The sequence below is a fragment of the Aptenodytes forsteri genome, unplaced genomic scaffold (assembly GCF_000699145.1).
Source record: "Aptenodytes forsteri isolate BGI_AS27 unplaced genomic scaffold, ASM69914v1 Scaffold106, whole genome shotgun sequence".
Classification (NCBI taxonomy): Eukaryota; Metazoa; Chordata; class Aves; order Sphenisciformes; family Spheniscidae; genus Aptenodytes; species Aptenodytes forsteri.
The window spans coordinates 1,329,522-1,337,943 of NW_008794080.1; the positions used below are offsets into that span (position 1 = coordinate 1,329,522).

Here is an 8,422-nt window from a genome sequence, read left to right on the forward strand (position 1 = left end):
AAGACAAATGTAAGGTCTTGCACCAGGGAAAACATAATCCAGGAGTGCAGCACAGGCTGGGATCTACCCGGCTGGGGAGCAGCTCTGTGGAAAGGGACCTGGGGGTCCCGGTGGACAACCGGCTCAATATGAGTGAACAGTGTGCTGCTGTGGCAAAGAAAGCCAACCCAAGAAAGCTGGGTTGCATCAACAAGGGCATCACCAGCAGAGATAAAGAAGTCTTTATCCCACTCTACTCAGCGCTTGTCAGGCCACACCTGGAATACTGTGTTCAGTTTTGGTCCCCGCTATGCAAAAAAGAGGTGGAGAGGCTGGAGAGGGTCCAGAGAAGGCTGCAAAGATGATCAAAGGACTGGGAGGATGGCCATATGAGGAAAGGCTTAGGGGAGACCTTTTGACCATGTTCCAGTATTTAAAGGGTGGCTACACAGAAGATGGAGACTCCTTTTTTACAAGGAGTCACAAGGAAAAGACGAGGGGTAATGGGTACAAGTTACTCCTGGGGAGATTCCGATTGGACACAAGAGGAAAATTTTTCACAATGAGAACAATCAGCCATTGGAATAGTCTCCCCAGGGAAGTGGTGGATTCCCAACATTGGACACTTTTAAGATTCAGATGGTCAGGGTGTTGGGCTATCTTGTCTAGACCGTGCTTTTGCTAAGAAAGGTTGGACCAGATGATCCTTGAGGTACCTTCCTACCTGGTATTCTATGATCCTGTGAAAAACACTACTGAATTAAACATCAACACTGATGTATTTATTGGAAGTTAATATTAACCAAAATAAAACAAAGGCAAGAGACAGTAAATTTTATTATCAACTAAAATGAGCACTCATGTTCTTTACAATTGCATGCTGTAAATGTTATTACTTTTATTACTTATTGTACAATATTGTTTTTAAGGTTAGTTCAAGTTCAATACATGGGCCTGCAATGAAGGTGAGTTTTGGACTAGATCAATGCTCCAAATCTCTAGAGGTTAGGGGAGTTTGGAATTACATTTGCAACTAGTACTTTGGAGGACATATGTAGCACCATGGGGAGATGATTTCCAGCTGGCCTAAAGGTGGCAGCAATCAGTTCTGAACAGTTCACTTCTTATCAGTCTTACCCAGTTTGCTGTTTCAAAGTCAGGGCTCTGGGGGCAGGGTTTTCCTAAGGGATTAGGGTGGGATACAGACACCCACCTGCCATTATGCTTCTGAAAAACTCCCTTCCTAATAACAAAGCAAGCCTGAGAAGCAACACATCTCACCTACCTACCCACCTATCCCCCACTCTTGGCCACTGCTACTTCCACATACAAGATCACTTTCAGAATTCTTTGACCTTTGCATTAAAATCCAGAGAAAGCCATAAGTTAAAGTTGGGAGTTTTGGGGTTGGGTTTTTTTTGTTTGTTTGTTTTTTCTTTTTTATGGTATTACTTTTGTCACTTGAAAACTCAGTTTCTAGAAAGGATGACTATGGATAGGGTTGTCCATCAAGCTAGAAGTGCATTAACTGATATAAATAAAAATACAACACAGTACTTTTCCACTCCCACTAGACCATATTTTCCACTGCAACTATATTTTGTGAGGGGATTAGTTGTCCTTTACTCATACTTCTTAGAAAAAGAAAAAATAATTAGAAGCAGTGAATGCTCAGCACACAGAGCATCGAGGTTTTGAGCACCCTTAGCTACGGTTGCAACCACTGGGCTGCTCAGGGCAGGCCGGCTCTCAGGATCCAGCCCCACGTTCTAATATTAGAATGGATTATACTCACTGCATCGACACTCTGCTTCTACTCATCTCATTGAGAGAGACGTTTGGCATCAAAAGTAACATACTAGCTCAAGCTTGTGCACATCACCATAACAAACTGGCATATGGCTATTTTCAGATAATCTGCATTTGGCATCTGAAGTGAATAATTTTTCCGAATTCTAGCATCTGACCTTTTTGACACCGAAATAAAGGAACTTTGTCTGAATCCTGTAACAACAGCTTTTCAGAGGACTTATTATAACCACCTGGGAACAGTTAAAGGTTTCAAATACTGTAACAAATGAAGTTGATCCCCTCCCACTCTCCCCCAATATTTTGCTAAATTCAAAAGCATGGTCCTGTTCTCACTGCTTGCCATAATCTATTCACTTAGAAAGGGAAGTGGTCCTTATACATTTTTTTTTTTTAAACAAAGATCAGTAATTATCTACTGTTACTAATTGCTTGTGTGTGCATATGTTAATATCCTTTTAATTTGAGATTATTCTGTTATAATGCAAAAGGCAAAACTACACATAGACAGTAGTGAAGGTAGATTAGCAGGAGGGGAGGAGGGGGTGGGTACAAAAAGGGCAGCCCCGGGGCTCCCATGGTACTCCCCAGCAGGGAGGGAGGTGTCCCAGGGCTCTAGAAGTGCTTGGGGGTCAACTCACAGTAGTAGGGAAAATGGCACACCTAGGTTCACTCCAGAGAAGTTCTAGCCCCCAAAGATTTCTTTCACCACCACCCTTTCATTTAAATACTGGTAACCCCAATAGGTTAATTCTAATGACAAGGTGAACACTTTTAACAGACACAGCAAAGGCCTTATCTTAGAGAAAAACAGTAGCCACAGCGAGTGTACAGTTTTGCTTTCTCTCCCCATCTCCCAGCTGTGTGGGGTGGAAGGCACCAACTGCAGCTGACCCATTTAATATCATCTCCTTACAACCTCTATCTCTGAACCTTTATCCTTACTGACAAGACTGGTGCAAAGGTTACTATCAAGCATCATCACTGGTGGTTTACTGAAGATTCTCAAATGTAGGCCTGCTGAGATGGTACTGATTAGTACCCTTTTCACATCATTTGAGAGAAGCTAGTAACTCAGCCGATCCAGCTTAGATCGGCTCCTCCTGTTAGAGCTGGCTTTTCCAGACAAGCTTGATGTTACCTGGTATTGGAACATTTGAACCATTTCTGGCTGCTTGGTATGTGGAGGACTGTATTTGCCAGGACTCGTTTCACCATTAGAGAAGATTATATCTTTTTCCACATATTAACGTAACTCAGAGCAAGAAAGATCGATCTTAAATCAAAGCTATGAAGATACCCAAAATGGCAAAGGCATTGGGGACTTCCCACTTTCTCTTTCCCCCAAATCACAGTCACACTGGGTTTGATATTAACACAGAAGCAATTTCAGTTGGAATTTACCCTCTTCCCAAGCTGAGAAGGCAAAGCAGATCCTCTCACTGAAGGTGGGCTCTCAGCTTAGCAGCCAGGTCAGTGAGCTGTGCTACTGAGCACTGGAATCGGGACCCTCCAGACATGAGCCTGAAGGGAGAAAGAGAGGAACAGCTCATCCTTTTTCCCATCTAATTAAGTACGGGAAGTACAGCTCCCAGGAGAAGGGCCAGCAATAACAGGGAGCACAGCTTGGTGGAAGCATTATTGAGCAGCCAACTCAGGAAATGGCTATGATTTGGAAGCCGGTTTTACTCAGCTGGACTAAACTGCCTCCACGACACAGCCCAGCACTCGTTCCAGTCAAAGAAATGCATGAGCTAGTTTGATATCAAGATGTAATTTTTCTTTTATCATTTTACATAGCTAGCTTTGCAATAAGCCACACATTTTTTCCAGATATGCTATGGCCGGTTTATTTGACCTGTCCTATACTTTGCATTTCAAACGAATTCTCAACACTAGGCAGGTTATTGGTCACAGAAAATGCTGCCATCCCTTCTAAAACTACACCCTCAGTGTACAATGGCATTTTCTAAACTACTTTTCTTGCTTCTTAAATGCCTCTCTAATAACTCTATAAAAGCATTTCCTAATCACTGGTTGTCATTTGTCATTCCTACAACACAAAATTGACACCCTTGTATAAAACAGTCTTTTGCCCGTCTCAGAAATCTGAAAGAACTTTGCCGTGATGGGTTTGCCCAAGATTTATCCTTTTGAGTCAAACAGCATTATTTTAAGGGTTGTCAGTTGAAAGGTTATTTTCCAGAAGTTAAACCAGATCCTGTAATTGCAATCTAACTACATTGCATTGCTCTGATCAGTCTTAAAGAAAGTTCTACTGATTCAACTTTATTAAAAACCACAACAACAACAAACCAAAACCAGGCTCTTCCAGGTTGCACAGAAATATTTCAGTTCTGAAAAACTAGAGAGAAAAATATTCCACTGTAACCAGCCAGTTCTTGGCTGCTACAACATTGCCAAGCAATGCTGACACCAGGGCTTGGTAACAGCCCTGGCTCTGCCATTGTTTGTTGGCTGCACAATCAACACAGATCAGTTTTAGGGATCTCTATCAATATAACTTCCAGAAGAGTGCTAATTAGTGGCAGTAAGTGGGGGAGAGAAAGGCAGAGATACAGAAAGAAATCAGGAAGATAGAAGTATGGAAAGCACCCAAGCGGGCAGGAAATGCATGGCTGGCAGCAAAGTTAAAACGGGAAGAAAAGCACAGCGGGTACAAGAATGAACAAGTGTGTCTGGTCCAACTTTGTTGAAACATAATTCAAATTGCAAAAGGTGGCGTGCTCATCCCTGGAAGTAGGAGGACCCAGAAAGACTTAAGACTATATTCTCTGCTTGCCTATTGCTGATAAAACCTCCACTGGTTTTACTTAACCTGACTACCACATCCATGTAATGCAAAATCATATGAGCACAATATTGGCTCTCACTGGACTGAAAAGGGAGAAAAAGTTGTTCTAAGTTTTTGTACAATTGTCATTTCATCCTTCAATCCACCCTTTATATTCTTCTTTATTAGTGTTGCCAAGGAGTAATGTGAATTGAGAAAGAGACAACTGAGTGTGCTAACCTAATTCATTTGAAATCACTGAAGAAGCTGTCATGAAATATTGTAATACCCTTCTTCTCTTTCACTCAGTCTACAATTCACATAACACAACAGGATGACTGCATAGGACAACCAGTTAAGTTTAAAACAGCAGTACAAGTGACACCCAAAGATTTTACCATCTGTTACATAAGACTGTGGTACTGTTAATAACATCAGACTTTATGCAGGCTTTAAAAAGACTTCTCTCAATTACAACTCTTATACTGTACTCATTTCTCTTCCTGCATTACATCTTAATATTGAACTTGAAAATTTGAACTGGATGTTTGCTTTTGTCGGGATTTGTTGTGAAGAAATAAACACAAGCTAAGCAACCATAAGATTAAATATGTGAATATAAGAGAAATTCAGCTTATCTCTCTCTTCACATTTTATTTAAAAGAACTGTTATTAAAACAATACCAAAGATTCAAATAGTACAGTTTAAGTATTCAATAAAACAAGACAGATCTTCATCAACATGTAAGGGCTATATTGAGCGTCCTCATGAACTTAAATGAAAGAACCTCCTAAGCATACAATTAATATCCAAATATTTTTAGCTCATTATTTTGCATTTCTAAGTTTTTTCTAAGCTATGTTGTAATCAATAATAAAGCCACAGCTAGTACAACTGCTGTATCATATGCAATATAGATGCCACGCATACGCAAATTGCTATTGCTAGCATGTAAAATAAATGCATGTACATAGCTGAGTGAGCCACAGCGAGATACTTTGTTACCCACGTGGCTTTGTCTTCTTTTTATTTACCCCCAGTAGGCTTTCAGTCCCCCAAACACCAAGTACCTACAGTAAGAAGTAATAATTGCCAGTCCTGAAAAATAACTTCATCCTTCTCTGGCTCTCAGGTCCCCTCTCCCAGCCACCGTGTCGGCCACAGCAAACACAAGCTGGCAGGGAGGGTGGCACGCACTGAAGGGCTGATGGAGAAAGGTTGAGCATGGGGCAAGATGCCCCAAAGCTTCCATCTTACCCAACTGCTGTACTGTCAAAAGGAACATGCTCTTTCTTGTCTGCACTGTGCATTCATACAGAATGTATAAATTTCCATGTGCACGCATGCAGGCAAGTCTGCTTTCCTGTCAAATCATTTTTTAAATTGTGCACTCACTAAGCAAACCTGTGTAAACAATCAAATCCCTGAGCGCCAGAAGAGGAAACACCATCCATGTACCAAATGGAGGGAACTGGGATCCTGCCTGGAATAAGCCCAAACCTCCTCCTTCCTTTTCTATTTTTATAGCAAGTGCTATCTGTAAGAAAAGGAATGAACAATCTGTCAACTTGGTTCTATGTCTTTTGATGCCCAAAGAACTGCAGGCAAGCAACCCCTGCCCGCTGAATGCTTCAACCCTGTAATTTCCTTGTTTTTTTCTTACCATGCAATGTAAGAGATGGTCAAGCGCTAGCTCTTATTTATGCTAGACCATATCGCAGAATCAGCATCAGGACTTTCCTGGCATAGCTGCTTTCATGTTAGCCAGCTGTCAACTGTGGAAAAAAGCAAACTGAGAGGGAAGTGCTAAGCCACATTCACTAGTAACTCCATCCTGAAAGTCTGGAGGAACCGCTGTCAGGTTCTGCCTGTGAAACGCTCCTGTCTTCCAGCTTTACAAGGTATCTGATCCATGTCTTGTGACTGTTGGACACAATACGATTTGGCACACGGCTAGGAAAGCTGGCCACGGTCAGGCCATGCAATTCATTGCCATTGTCACTCCACTCATTTTAAATAGTTTAGACCATGCTCCATACTGGCCCAGATAGGCTCAATAATTTCACACGTGATGTTTCCAAATCTGCCAAATGACAAATAGAACAAAATGGCAAGAATCTGGCAAGTATAAATACTGCCAAGGACAAAGGTGGTAGTGGAACAAAATTTCAACTACCAAGCCAATAAAGTTGTGTCTTTGTAAGCAATTTAATTTCTAAGAGAAACTCCATTAACTGACTCACTGAAAATCAAGACAGGTAAGTCCATTCAAGATAGTCAACAAGGATAAGTCTGTACTAGGAAAAAAAAATATTTTCTTCTGATAAAGCACTAAATATATATACACCTCCAAATCTATATACACATATAGCTACTTATAAAGGGTTTGGGTTTTTTTTTTTAATATATACATACATATATGCAAAACAAACATACATTTGGAGATGCATTTCATGAATGCAAGAAAGAAGGACACTGAGGTCAGCTGGTTCTTCTGGAGGGACAAACGGCAGCCTGCACAGACTTTTTACTCTCTCTCTCTCAGAGCTTTTGGTATCCCAGAAAACTTTCTCTGAACTAGCAATGTTTTTTTTAATGCTTTTTGTATATATTATTGTCAAAGTCAACATGTTGCACAGTGTAAGAGATGAACAGAGTCAAGAAGTTTAGGTCAAATAAAAAGAACATCCTTAAACAGGTTAATTTTGCTTCTAGTGTTTGTTTCAGTCCAGTAAGTCGAAACCTTAATTTACCCATTACCTTGAAAATCTCTGACATGATGATAATTTGAGCCTGTGCCTAGTCATGAACAAATGAGAAGAGTTACTTCCTTGATTTTAGTACGGTCAAAATATACTAGAGCTCTTATGAGCAAACAACTGAGGTTATACAACTTTCCAGGCTAATTTTCACATTTCTAAGATGAACTCGTATACATATTTTCTGCTACTGTGTCCTTTATAGGTTCAGAACAAACTCCCCTCATATGCATATCCCTTAAATGCCTCATATTCCACAATTTAAAAGTTTTTTCAGCCTGAATTGTGCTTGACTGAATTTATCATTTTTCATCAAGAACCTCTCCTAAAAAAGAAAAGTCTCCTTCCTCCCACAGAATAATTAGGAGGTAGTTAGCTAAAAAACTGGTTCTCATAGACAAAAGAAAAATAAACATTCTTTACCTGGTTTCTTTTTCGTTGTTAAGTAAATTACACAGTCTAACATAACCCTGCGTTGCAAGTCTATATTTAAATAGTTTGTATTCCCAGAGATAATGTTATGGTCTTTGAGGTGTCTCTGGTTTAATGCAAGATATTGGAGAATAGTATGAATTACCTCTGCAGTGATTTCGTGCTGAATTTGCAGTGGTATGTAGCAAACTAAAAATGGGAGAGAAGCTTCTCTAGACACACACAGTACTTTATCTTCTTTCCAGAAAATAAGTAGCAATAATATTTGTAATATGCTTACAGACAGAACCCCAGGCTCTGCAGAGATAAGTCTTATGACAAAGTACTTAACTAAGATGGAAAATGTTATTACTTGTGTTAAATGCAAAATGCATTTTGCCCCAGACAGTTAAAAAAAAAGTAAATGTCATTAGTTACCTGAAGTTACAATGGAATCTGCAAAAGATACTCCTTAGTAATTACATTTACTGTAGCTATAGAAACAAGCAACATCAATTTCTTTGTATGTGATGATTCTGTGCAGATACAAAATACTATTGTGTTTGGTCAATATAGGAAAAAAAGTGACATTCAGTGTTTTAGAAACTTGTTTGTCTCTGTCATGGTTTAACCTCAGCTGGCAACTGAGCACCACACAGCACCTCGCTC

The 8,422-nt window shown here is 40.1% G+C and overlaps 1 protein-coding gene across 1 annotated transcript in view; it reads right to left on the reverse strand.

Annotated features, from left to right (window-relative positions):
- Positions 1 to 8,422, reverse strand: part of GRID1 (glutamate ionotropic receptor delta type subunit 1) — a 580,739-nt gene that overhangs the window by 417,342 nt on the left and 154,975 nt on the right. The gene's annotated exons all lie outside the window — the stretch shown is intronic.